Below are 12,304 nucleotides of genomic sequence, written 5' to 3' on the forward strand. Positions count from 1 at the left end.
TTAAAGATTTCTTTATTATGTATACAGTATGCATCAGATCACATTATAGATGGTTGTGAGCCACCATGTGGTTGTTGGGAATTGAACTCAGGACCTCTGGAAGAGCAGTCAGTGCTCTCAACCTCTGAGCCATCTCTCCAGGTTCTGTTCATGATTTTTAAATTATTTGATTATTGTGTATCCTGTGGAGATCAGAAGACAAATTGCGGGAGCTGGTTCTTGTCAGTCTTTGAAGCAAGTGCCTTTGCCTGCTGAGTTGTCTTACCAGCCTCTATTGTGTTCATGGAGAAAAACTGTATGAAATTATTTGGTTAAAATGAGAAGGTTCAGTTGGACATAATAGCATAAGCCTCTAATCCCAGCACTTGAAAGATGGAGACAGGAAGGTCAGGAGTTCAAGGCTAGCCTTGCCTATATAGCAAGTTTGGGGCCAGCCTGGGTTACACAAGACCTTTCTCATCCTCCCATAACAGAACAAAAAGGAAAGCATTATTTTGTTTTTGTTCTGCTTTTAATTCAAATTTATTCTTTAGAGACAGTCCAGAAAGCTTGACATTGTACAGAGAAATAATTGTTGAACAGGCTGCGTCCTGCCAGCCTGCATGTGTGATTTTTTTTCCCCCTTCATCCCATAGGGCCAGAAAGGGAGATGACGATGCAAATACTGTCCTTTCCGCTACTGATGTTATGTGATTCATGTCCTATTGGCCATCATTTTTGCAGCTGGATGTTAATGTGCATGTCAATGAGTAATTTTCATTTCACTGCAGGTGGTACAATAAATGCACAACTCAGTGTGGCTTCCTTTAATGCTTAGGGCATTTCTTATTAACATAGAGCAGCACACAGTGACTGCCATAATGAAAGAAGCCCTTCCTTTCCTTCCACCCTGACAGCCACAGAAAGCAGGCATGCACATCCTGACTGATTTTCTTGCTGCTTTTGGTTGCTTGGCTGGTTTCTGATTTAGGATTTGTTGTTGTTGTTGTTGTTGTTGCTTTTGAAACAGGGTCACATATGGCCCAGCTGACTTTGAGATCCTCCAGCCTCAGTCTCCCAAGGGCTGGGATTATAAGCACATGCTTATAATCATCTCATTTAACTTACTGTTTTGTTGTTTTGTGTTGTGTTTTGGGGGTTGGTTTTCCAAGACAGGGTTTCTCTGTGTAGCCCTGACTGTCCTGGACTCACTCTGTAGAGCAGGCTGGCCTTGAACTCACAGAGATCAACCTGACTCTGCCTCCCGAGTGCTGGGATTACAGGTGTGCGCCACCCCCACCCCCAGCCTGCTGTTTTATTTTTTGAGACAAGGTCTTTCTGTGTAGTCCTGGAACTCCTGGAGCTATGTAGAACAGGATAGTCTGTCTCTGCCTCAAGAGTGCTGGAATTAAAAGTGTGCGTTGCCACACCCAGAAGTTTCATTTCTTTTCTTTTTTTTTTTTTTCACTATAAGTCTTTTATTGTTCACAAAGACACCCAAATAGTACTTATAACTCAGGATCTGGTTTCTGGAGCTGAGTGGCCTAGGTCTCACTCATCAGCCTGCTACACTGTTCCCTTTTCAGAGACATGTAGACACGGTCTAAACACTTTCTTTTTTAAAAAATATTTTTTATTAATTTATTTATATTACATCTCAATTGTTATCCCATCCCTTGTATCCTCCCATTCCTCCCTCCCTCCCATTTTTCCCTTACTCCCCTCCCCTATGACACAACAAGAACATTTGCTCAACCATGTTCATAGCAGCCTTATTCATAATAGCCAGAACATGGAAACAGCCTAAGTGTCCCTCAGTAGAAGAATGGATAAAGAAACTGTGGTACATTTATACTATGGAATACTACTCAGCTATTAAAAACAAAAAATTCCTGAAATTTGTGGGCAAATGGATTGAACTAGAAATGATCATAATGAGTAAGTTAACCCAGAAGCAGAAAGAGTTAAATGGTATATACTCACTTATATCTGCACACTAGCCCAAGGGGCTTGTCTCATGAAAGTCTTCACTTACCAGAAAAGTGGGACAGAGGAGAAGACATCCTATTGGGACTCTAGGTGAGAGAAGCATGGGAGAATGGGGAAATAGAAGGATACAGAGGGTCCTAGAAACCTACAAGAACATTATGATGGGCGGATCTGGGCCCAGGGGTCCTGCTCAAACTATGGCACCAGCCAAGGACAATATGTGCAGTAAACTTTGAACCCCTACCCAAATCTAGCCAAAGGACAGGACATTCTCCAAACACTTTCTGGTAGCCTTGTTGTTAACTGTTGTGCCTTGCTAAATCAGAATTGCTGAACTTGAAACAAGTTCAATATCATTTCCTTCCAGGGTTAGTTCATCCTTCTGAGCTTGAGAGACAGAACAATCAACACCTGGCTTCATCCAAACCCTGAGGATGTAGTTTTCACTCAAGAAATTTCAGATTTCAACCAAAGACCCATTCTCCTGAGTAACGACATTGGTAGGGAAGTGAGCATAACAGATCTCATCTTGTAACAGAAGCCCAGTGTGACACCCTTGATCGAATTCTGAAGGTGACTGCCGGGGTTTCTGACAGTGGCCAGTCACTTTCTATTACCCCACCATCTGTCAGCACGGAGTTTCTTCTTTTTCTCTCCATGAAGACTCAGCTCTATATTGATGTGATTGAAGTCCCTCTGCAGAGTTCCCCTGGGGCCTTTCACAATGACTGTGTGCCCTTCATAGTGATGTCGACATTTTCTAGGATGTCAACACTCTGATTGCTGAGAATGGTCCTCATTCTCACAGTAGATGAGGCAAAAAGCAAAGTTTCATTTCTTTTCTTTTTTTCTGGTTTTTTTTTTTTGTTGTTTTGTTTTGTTTTGTTTTGTTTTTTAGACACGGTCTCTCTGTGCAACCTTGGCTGTCCCGGACTTGCTTTTGTAGACCAGGCTGGCCTCGAACAATCCACTTGCTTCTGCCTCCCGAGTGCTGGGATTAAAGGCATGTGCCACCACTGCCCAGCCTTCTTTTTATTTGTAAGACAGTGTCTCAGGTAACCCAGACTTGCCTTGAACTGACTTTGTAGCCAAAGATGACCTTGAACACTTGATCTTCCTTCTTCCACCTCTCAAGGGTGGGGATTATAGGCTTCCAACCAGTTCCTGATGGATTTTACAAATAGACACACCTTTAATCCCAGCACTCAGGAGGTAGAGGCAGGTGGGTCGATGTGAGTTTCAAGGCCAGCCTGGTCTACAAAGTGAGTCCAGGACAGCCAAGGCTACACAGAGAGACTCTGTCTCAAAAAAAAAAAAAAAAAAAAAGCAAAGAAAGAAAGAAGAAGAGAGAGAGAAAGAGAGAGAGATCACAATAAAGTGCATTTGAGGCTGCTCTGAGAAGTGTCTCTCTCTGGGCCACTGCTGGCCAGCTTAATGCAGACTCTTAGTTGGACTTTGGTCAATGTGAGTGGCCTTTGGGTCTCTACCCTGTGACACCAGCCAACTCACTAAAACCACAAATCACATCAAAAATGTTTATAATATTTTGTGATCAAATTTTCAAATGATTCTGAATCTATGTAGGGTTGGATCTCAGGGAAGCATGGGAGTCTTCCCATATGGGAAGCCCAGATAAGTAGCTCTCAAGTAAAGCTATGGGGGTCTTCTATGTCATAGTAAAACTCCTTTGGGGGTGGATTATGGGTGGAAGAGAGTTCTGTTTTGAAGTGGCATCCATATATATTCTCTCCTCCTCTAACCCAGACCCTACAAAGATATTTTGCAAAGGCTTTTAAGAAGAATTATGGGGCTGGGGATATATTCACTTGGTAGAGTTCTTGTTTCCCTAGCATGCACAAAGCCTTGCATTCAAATGCCAACATGGCATAAGGCAGGTGTGGGTGCACATGTCTTTAATTCTAGCACCCAAGAGATAGAAGCAGGCAGATCAGAAATTCAAGGCATTCTCAGCTATAAGGGTGTGCTGGTTTGAATAAAAATGACCCCCAGAGGCCCATATGAAATGGCATTTTAGGAGGTATGGCCTTGTTGGAATAGGTGTGGCTTTGTTGCGGATCTCAGATGTTCAACCCATGCCCAGTGGGGCAGTTCTTTTTCCTTCTCCCTGCAGATAGAACTCTCCCCTCCTTTCGAGACAACACCGGCCTGCATGTCACCATGCATCCTGCCAATTTAAACCACTGAAACTGAAGCCAGCCCCAACTAAATGTTTTCCTTTATAAGAGTTGGCATGGTCACCCATGCCTCAGGAGCGTCTAGCCTCTGGTCCATGGCTCTACTAACTTTCTCCATGAGGCCTACTGGATCCCAGGAACATACAATTCTAGCCTCCGGCCTGTGGCTTTACCCGCCTCCTGAGGAAACCTACCAGACCTCAGACTCATCTAGCTCAAGTAGCCTTCCTGAGGAGTCCAACAAGTACCAGAAATATTCAGCCAACATCAGGGACAACCAGATGGGTAAAGGGCAGCAAAAGAACACAATCAACAAGAGCCAGCACAATATAGAACCACCAGAAGCCAGTTATTCTACTACAACAAGCCCTGGATCTCCTAACACAACTGAAACCCAAGAAAATGACCTTACATATATTCTTAGAAAGATGATAGAGGCCTTTAAAGAGGAAACTAATAAATCTCTTAAAGAAATACAGGAAAATACAATCAAATGGGTGAAGTAAATTAATACAACAGTTCAAGGCCTGAAACTGAAATAGAAACAATAAAGAAAATACAAACTGAGGGAATCCTGGAGATAAAAAATCTGGAGAACAGGAACTACAGACAGAAGCATCATCCAACAGAATACAAGAGATGGAGGAAAATATCTCAGGCATAGAATATATAATTGAAAAAAATGATGTATCAGTAAAAAAAATGTTAAATTTGAAAAGTTTCTGACACAAAACATCCAAGATACCAGGGACACTATGAAAAATGAAACCTAAGAATAATAGGAATAGGAGAAAGAGAACATTCTCAGCTCCAAGGACCAGAAAATAATTGAAATCATAGAAGAAAATTTACCCAACCTAAAGAAAGAAATGCCTACAAACATATAAGAAGCTTACAGAACATCAAATAGATTGGACCAGAATAGAAAATCCTCCTGCCACATAATAATCAAAACACTAAATGTACAGAACAAAGAAAGAATATTAAAAGCTGCAGGGTAAAAAAAAGGCCAAGGAATATATAAAGGCAAACTTATCAGAATTACACCTGACTTCTCACCAGAGACTAAAAGTCAGAAGGGACTGGACAAATGTCATGCAAATCCTAAAAGACCGCAAATATCAGCCCAGACTACTGTACCGAGTAAAACTTTCAATCATCATAGATGCAGAAAACAAGATATTCCATAACAAAACCAAATTTATACAATATCTATGCACAAATTCAGCCCTACAGAAGATACTAGAATGAAAACTCTAAAGGAAGTTACCTATACCCAAGGAAACACAGAGAATAAATTAACTTCACTGCAGCAAAACCAAAAGAAGAAAGAGTACAAGTGCTCACATGCATGGACACATACACACACATACACACACCCCACAGAGTACCAACAACAACATAAAAATAACAGGAACTAGCAATCATTGGTCTTTAATGTCTCTCAACATTAATGGACTTAATTCCCAATAAAAAGACACAGACTAATAGAATGGATGCATAAACAGGATCCATTATTCTGCTGCATACAAGAAATGCACCTCAGTAACAAAGATAAGCATTATCTCAGGTCAGGGAATAAAGAAAGAAAGAGAGAGAGAAAGAAAGAAAGAAAGATTAAAGACTTTCTAGAATTCAATGAAAATGAAGGCACAGCATACCCAAACTTACAGGCCACAATAAAAGCAATGCCAAGGCAAAGTTCATAGCATTAAGTGGCTTCATAAAGAAATTTGAGAGGTCTCATACTAACAGCTTAGCAGCACACCTGAACACTCTAGAATAAAAAGAACTAAACACATCCAAAAGGAGTAGATGACAAGAAATAATCAAAGTCAGAGATGAAATTAAAAAATTAGAAACAAAGAGAACAATACAAAGAATCAACAAAACTAAGAGCTGGTTCTTTGGGATAAACAAACCATTAGCCAAACTAACTAAAAGGCAGAGAGAGAGCATCCAAATTAAAAAAATCAGAAAATGAAAATATAGCAACAGACAATGAGGAAATCCAAACAAATCATTAGGTCTTACTTCAAAAGCCTGTACTCCACAAATTGGAAAATCTAAATGAAATGGATGATTTTCTTGATATATTCCACTTACCAAAGTTAAATCAAGATCAGGTAAATAATTTAAATAGTCATATAACACCTAAGGAAATAGAAGCAATCATTAAAATCTCCCAACCAAACAAAGCCCAGGGCCATATGGTTTCATCGCAGAATTCATTTTGTTGTTGTTTTGCTCTGTTCTGCTTGGTTTTTCTTTTGAGACAAGGTTTCTCTATGTAGCCTTGGCTGTCCTAGAACTCACTATGCAGACCAAGCTGGCCTTGAACTCACAGAGATCCTCCTGCCTCTGCCTCCCAAGTACCAGGATTAAAGGAATGCGCCACCATCACCTGGCTCAGTGCAGAATTCTACCAGACCTTCAAAAAAGAGCTAATACCAATACTCTTCAAATTATTACACAAAATAGAAACAGAAGAAACATTGCCAAACTCATTCTATGAGGCTAAAGTCACCCTGATACCTAAACCATTCAAATACTCAACAAAAAAAGAGAATTTGAGACCAATCTCCCTTATGAACATTGATGTAAAAATACTCAATAAAATACATGAAAACTGAATCCAAGAACACATCAAAAACATCATCCACCATGATCAAGTAAGCTTCATCCCAGGGATCCAGGTATGGTTCAACATATGAAAATCTATCAATGTCATCCACCATATAAACAAACTGAAAGAAAAAAAAAAGTGTTTATCTCAAGTTAGATGCTGAAAAAGCCCTTGACAAAATTCAACACCCCTTCATGTTAAAAGTCTTGGAAACATCAAAGATAAAAGGTGCATACCTAAACACAATAAAGGCAATATACAGCAAGCTAACATCAAATTAAGTGGAGAGAAATGTAAAGCAATTCCACTGAAATCAGGGACAAGAAAAAAACTTCCCACTCTCTCCATATCTCTTCAATATAGCACTTCAAGTCCTACCTAGATCAATAAGACAACTACAGGAGATCAAGAGGATACAAATTGGAAAGGAAGAAGTCAAAGTATCACTATTCTCAGATGATATGATAGTGTACATAAGTTATCCCAAAAATTCTACTAAGCAACTCCTACAGCAGATAAACACCTTCAGCAAAGTGGCTGGACACAAAATTAACTCAAAAATATCAGTAGCCCTCATCTGTACAAGTAACAACAGGCTGAGAAATTAGGGAAACAACACCCTTCAAAATAGCCACATATAATATTAAGTATCTTGGTGTAACTCTAACCAAGCAAATCAAGACCTGTATGGCAAGATCGTCAAGTAGCTGAAGAAAGAAAGTGAAGAAGATATCAGAAGATGGAAAGATCTCCCATGCTCATGGACCACTAAGTTTAACATAGTAAAAAATGGCCATTTTAACAATCTACAGATTCAATGCAATTCCCATCAAAATGATTGGTTGGTTTGGTTTTTCGAGACAGGGTTTCTCTTTGTAGCCTTGGCTGTCCTGGACTCACTTTGTAGACCAGGCTAGCCTTTGCCTCCCTGAGTACTGAGATTACCAGCATGCACCACTGTGCCTGACTACTAACACAATTCTTTACAGACCTTGAAAAAGAATTCTCAATTTCATATGGAAAAAAAAATCCAAGACAGCTAAAAACAATCCTGTACAATAAAAGAACTTCTGGAGGTATCACCATCCCTGATTTAAAGCTGTACTACAGAGCAATAGTAATAAAAACTGCATGGTAGCAGGGTGGGGTAGCACATGCCTGTAATCCCAGCACTTGAAGATCTCTGTGAGTTTGAGGCCAGCCTGGTCTACAAATCAAGTCCAGGCAGCTAAGGCCACGCAAATAAACCCTGTCTCAAAACAAAACAAAACAAAAAACAAAACAACAACAACAAAAACCCTGCATGGCATTTGCATAGAAACAGACAGACTGATTGATAGACTCAAATCAAAGACCCAGAAATAAACCCACACACCTATGGACACTTGTTTTTTGACAAAGAAGCCAAACCATATAATAGAAAAAGAAAGCATCTTCAACAAACGGTTCTGGTCTATAACTGGATGCCTGCATGTAGAAGAGTGCAAATAGATCCATATTTACCACCCTGCATAAAACTCTAGTCCAAGTAGATCAAAGACCTCAACATAAAACTAGATACACTAAATCTAATAGAAGAGAAAGTGGGGAAGAGCCTTGAACTCATTGGCACAGGAGACAACTTCCTGAACAGAACACCAACAGCTCAGGCACTAAGATCAACAATTAGTAAATGGGACCTCTTGAAGCTGAAAAGCTTCTGTAAGGCAAAGGACATCATCAATAGGACAAAATGGCAGCCTACAGAATGGGAAAAGATCTTCACCAACCTATATGCGACATAGGACTAATATCCAAAATATATAAAGAACTCAAACAATTAGACACCAACAAACCAAACAACTCAATTTAAAAAATAAGGTATAGATCTAAACAGAGGAATCTTGAATGGCCAAGAAGCACTTAAAGAAATATTCAACATCCTTAGTCATCAGGAAAATCAAAATGACGCTGAGATTCCATCTTACAACCATCAGAATGGCTAAGATCAAAAACTCAAGTGACAGCACATGCTGGCAAGGATGTGGAGAAAGGGGAACACTCTTCCATTGCTGGTGGGAGTGCAAAACTGTACAACCACTGTGGATATCAATCAATCTGACGCTTTCTCCTGGACATATAGCCAAAAGATGCTCCACCATACAACAAGGACACTTGCTCAACTATGTTCATAGCAGCTTTATTCATAATAGCCAGAAACTGGAAACAACCTAGATGTCCCTCAACTGAAGAATGGATAAAGAAACTGTGGTACATTTACACAATGGAATACTACTCAGCTATTAAAAACAAGGACATCATGCAATTTGCAGGCAAGTGAATGGAAGCAGAAAAGATCATCCTGAGTGAGGTAACCCAGACCCAGAAAGACACACACAGTATGGGCTCATTTATAAGCAGATATTAGCCATAAAGTACAGGATAACCATGCTATAATCCACAGACTCAAAGAAGCTAAGTAAAAAGGAGGGTCCAAGGGAGGATGCTTGAATCTCACTCAGAAGGGAAAATAAAATGAGCATTGGAAGTGGATGGATAGAGGGAACTGGGTAGGAGAGGGTAAGAGGAAGGGAGCAGGCAGGGGGATTAGGAGTAGGGAGATGGGGAGGAGAGACGACCAAGTAAGAGAATGGACATTGGAGGTTTAGGGCATCTCTGGGATTTGCTAGAGCCGTGGGATAGGGGAAGGCCCAGGAAGTATATGAGGGTTAGCCTAGCTGAGACGCCTAGGAGCAGGGGATTTGGAATCTAAAGTGGCCACCTCCTGTAGCCAGCCAGGACTCCCGGCAGAGGGATAAGAACACCAACCCACCCACAGAACCTTAGACCCAAAATTTGTCCTACCTACAAGATATACAGGGACAAAGATGGAGCAAAGATTGAGGGAATGGCCAACCAAAGCCTGGCCCTACTTGAGACCTATCCCACGGGAGAGAACCAATCCTTGACATTAATAGTGTTACTCTGCTCTGCTTGTAGATGGGGCAGTACTGCAAAGACAGAAAGTAGAACTTTATATGATTGTAACAGGTCCCAGACTTTAGTAGGCACCAAAAAAAAAAAAAAAATAGCACAACTGACTCCATGATGGAAGTGGCACTCAGGCTGTAAAACTCAGCATGTAGACAGCACTGCCTGCCAAAACTAAAACAAAGAGCTAGCTCATCAAAGTCCATTGTTCCGAGAAAGTCTTCTCGGCCTCTGTAGTTCTGCTTCTGTTGTTGCTAACAGAACTAAGCCACCCCCAGAACACGGTTTTTGTGTTTAAAAGCTCACTTGGAGCTGAGCATGGTAGCTGACGCATGCCTATTTTCTCAGCACTCAGAGAGGCAGAGGCAGGTGGCTTTCTGTGCGTTCAAGGCCAGCCTGGTCTACAAAGTGACTCCAAGATCGCCAAGGCTACACAGAGAAACCCTGACTCAAAAAGGCAAAAGAAAAAAAAAAAGAGGGGGAGGAACCTCATTCTGAGAAAGGCTCAGTGCTACTCTGGGATCCTGAACACCCAGCCAGCTAACAAATGACCCGACCTGCGGGGTTCGACTAAAACTCGGGAGGGAGAAATGCAAGACACAAGGAAGGAGAGCAAGTTTGGTTGATCAAACTCTCAATCTTTATTAGTCAGGCAGCAGCTTTTATAAGTCAGAAGGCAGGGAAGCATATTGCTATAGCAACCCAGCTGCAGGCTTTTCTCAAAACAGGGAATTCCAGGCAGGGTCATAATGTCCTGCCACACAGGGTATCTGGCTCCATCTTTGTCTAGTCCAACTGCTAAACCATAACAGGGTCGCTCCATCCTTATCTGTCTTTAGTCTAACTGCTGACCCACAACAGGGTCAGCTAGTTTCTGGTGAAAGGCAAGCTCTGGGAAAGACAGAGACTTAAAGGTGCAGACTTAGACAAGACAGCTGAACATTGGCCATATGGCCTATCGTCCCCAACAAATAAAGACCTCCTATTGGCTTAGACCCATGTCCAAGTAGTCTTCTCTGTTGGATACCCTTTAACAGTGATAGAGCTTGAGAGGTCAGGGCAGAAAGCTTATCCGGGTTACACTGTAAGACCCTATCTCAATACAAAAGGGACTGGGAATGTAGCTGAGTTGGTAGAATGTATGCCTGAGGTCCTGGCTCCAAATCCCAATATCGTATAAACCAGACATGGTGGTGCATATTTGCAATGCTACCCCTCGGGAGGTAGAGGCAGGAGGATCAGGTGTTCAAGGCCACCCTCTGCTACATAGTGAATTCTAGGTCAACCTGGGATATAAAGACTTTGTCTCAAAGCCGGGAAAGGTAAAGAAGTATGGTGAGGACTACTTGTGATACACATTGAAGATGGAGAACAGAAAGCTCAGTTTTTAACTCCAGGTATCTATCTATACCTCAATTTACTTAATACTAGGGGGGGTTGTTTGTTTGTTTGTTTTATTGTTGTCATTTGTTTGCTTGCTTGCTTTGTATTTGTGACAAGGTTTTGCTATATTAGGCCAGGCTGGCCTCAAACTCTCAATCCTAGGGGTATGACTCCATGGTAGAGCATAGAGCATTTAACTACAAATTCTTAATCCTCCTGCCTCAGCATCCCTTGTATGGACTATAGATGCTTGCTATAACATCTGGCTCAAGTTTCCTTTTGTGTACATCATATACTCACTTTTATAAAGCAATCTCTTTGTATCAACACAGTAAGAATGAGCCAGATGTGTTGGTGCACGCCTCTGACATCAGTACTTGGGAGGATCAGGAATTCAAGATCATCTTCACTACATCAAGATCATCCTCAAGGCTGGGTAGTGCAGAGGCAGAGGCAGGTGGATCTCTCTGAGTTCCAGGCCAGCCTGGTCTACAGAGTGAGTTCCAGGTCAGTCAGGACTACACAGAGAAACTCTGTCTCAAAACATCTGAAAATAAAACAAAAAACAAGCAATGGTGGGGAGACAGATCTCTCTGAGTTCGAGGCTAGCCTGGTCTATAAAGTCCAGGACAGCCAAGGCTACACAGAGAAACCCCATCTCAAAAAACAAAACAAAACAAAAAAGCTGGATATAGTAGTCAAGGCCAGCCTAGTCTACATAGAAAGACTTTGTCTTTAAAAAAAAAAAAAGATGAAGAAGCAATTAGGTAAATATTCAAATGTCAGCTTCTGGCCTACATACACACATATACCAGTAAGCACACCTGCACACACATGTACACACAAATGTACACCACACAAAAAAACATTTTTGAAAAATGATCCTTTATATATAAAGGTCTTGAACTTACTCTGTGACCAAGGTAACCCTCGATTCTTTGATCCTCCTGCCTCAGCCTCCTTAGCAGCTGTCTAAACATTTGAAACTGGGACTGGAAAAATGGCTCAGTAGTTAGGAGCATGAGCTGGTTTTGTGGGTTTTTTTTTTTTTTTAAAAAGACCCAGGTTCAATCCCCAGCCCCCACATGGCAGCTTATAACTGTCTGTAACTCCAGTTCCAGGGAATCTGGCCTGCAACAGCACCAGGCATCAATGTGGTATA

At 41.3% G+C, this 12,304-nt stretch overlaps 1 pseudogene; it reads right to left on the bottom strand.

Annotated features, from left to right (window-relative positions):
• Positions 1-1,530: 1,530 nt before the first annotated feature.
• On the bottom strand, positions 1,531-2,768 carry LOC127185574 (60S ribosomal protein L9-like; annotated as a pseudogene).
• Positions 2,769-12,304: the final 9,536 nt, after the last annotated feature.

Source organism: Acomys russatus, chromosome X (assembly GCF_903995435.1).
Source record: "Acomys russatus chromosome X, mAcoRus1.1, whole genome shotgun sequence".
NCBI classification, from domain to species: domain Eukaryota; kingdom Metazoa; phylum Chordata; class Mammalia; order Rodentia; family Muridae; genus Acomys; species Acomys russatus.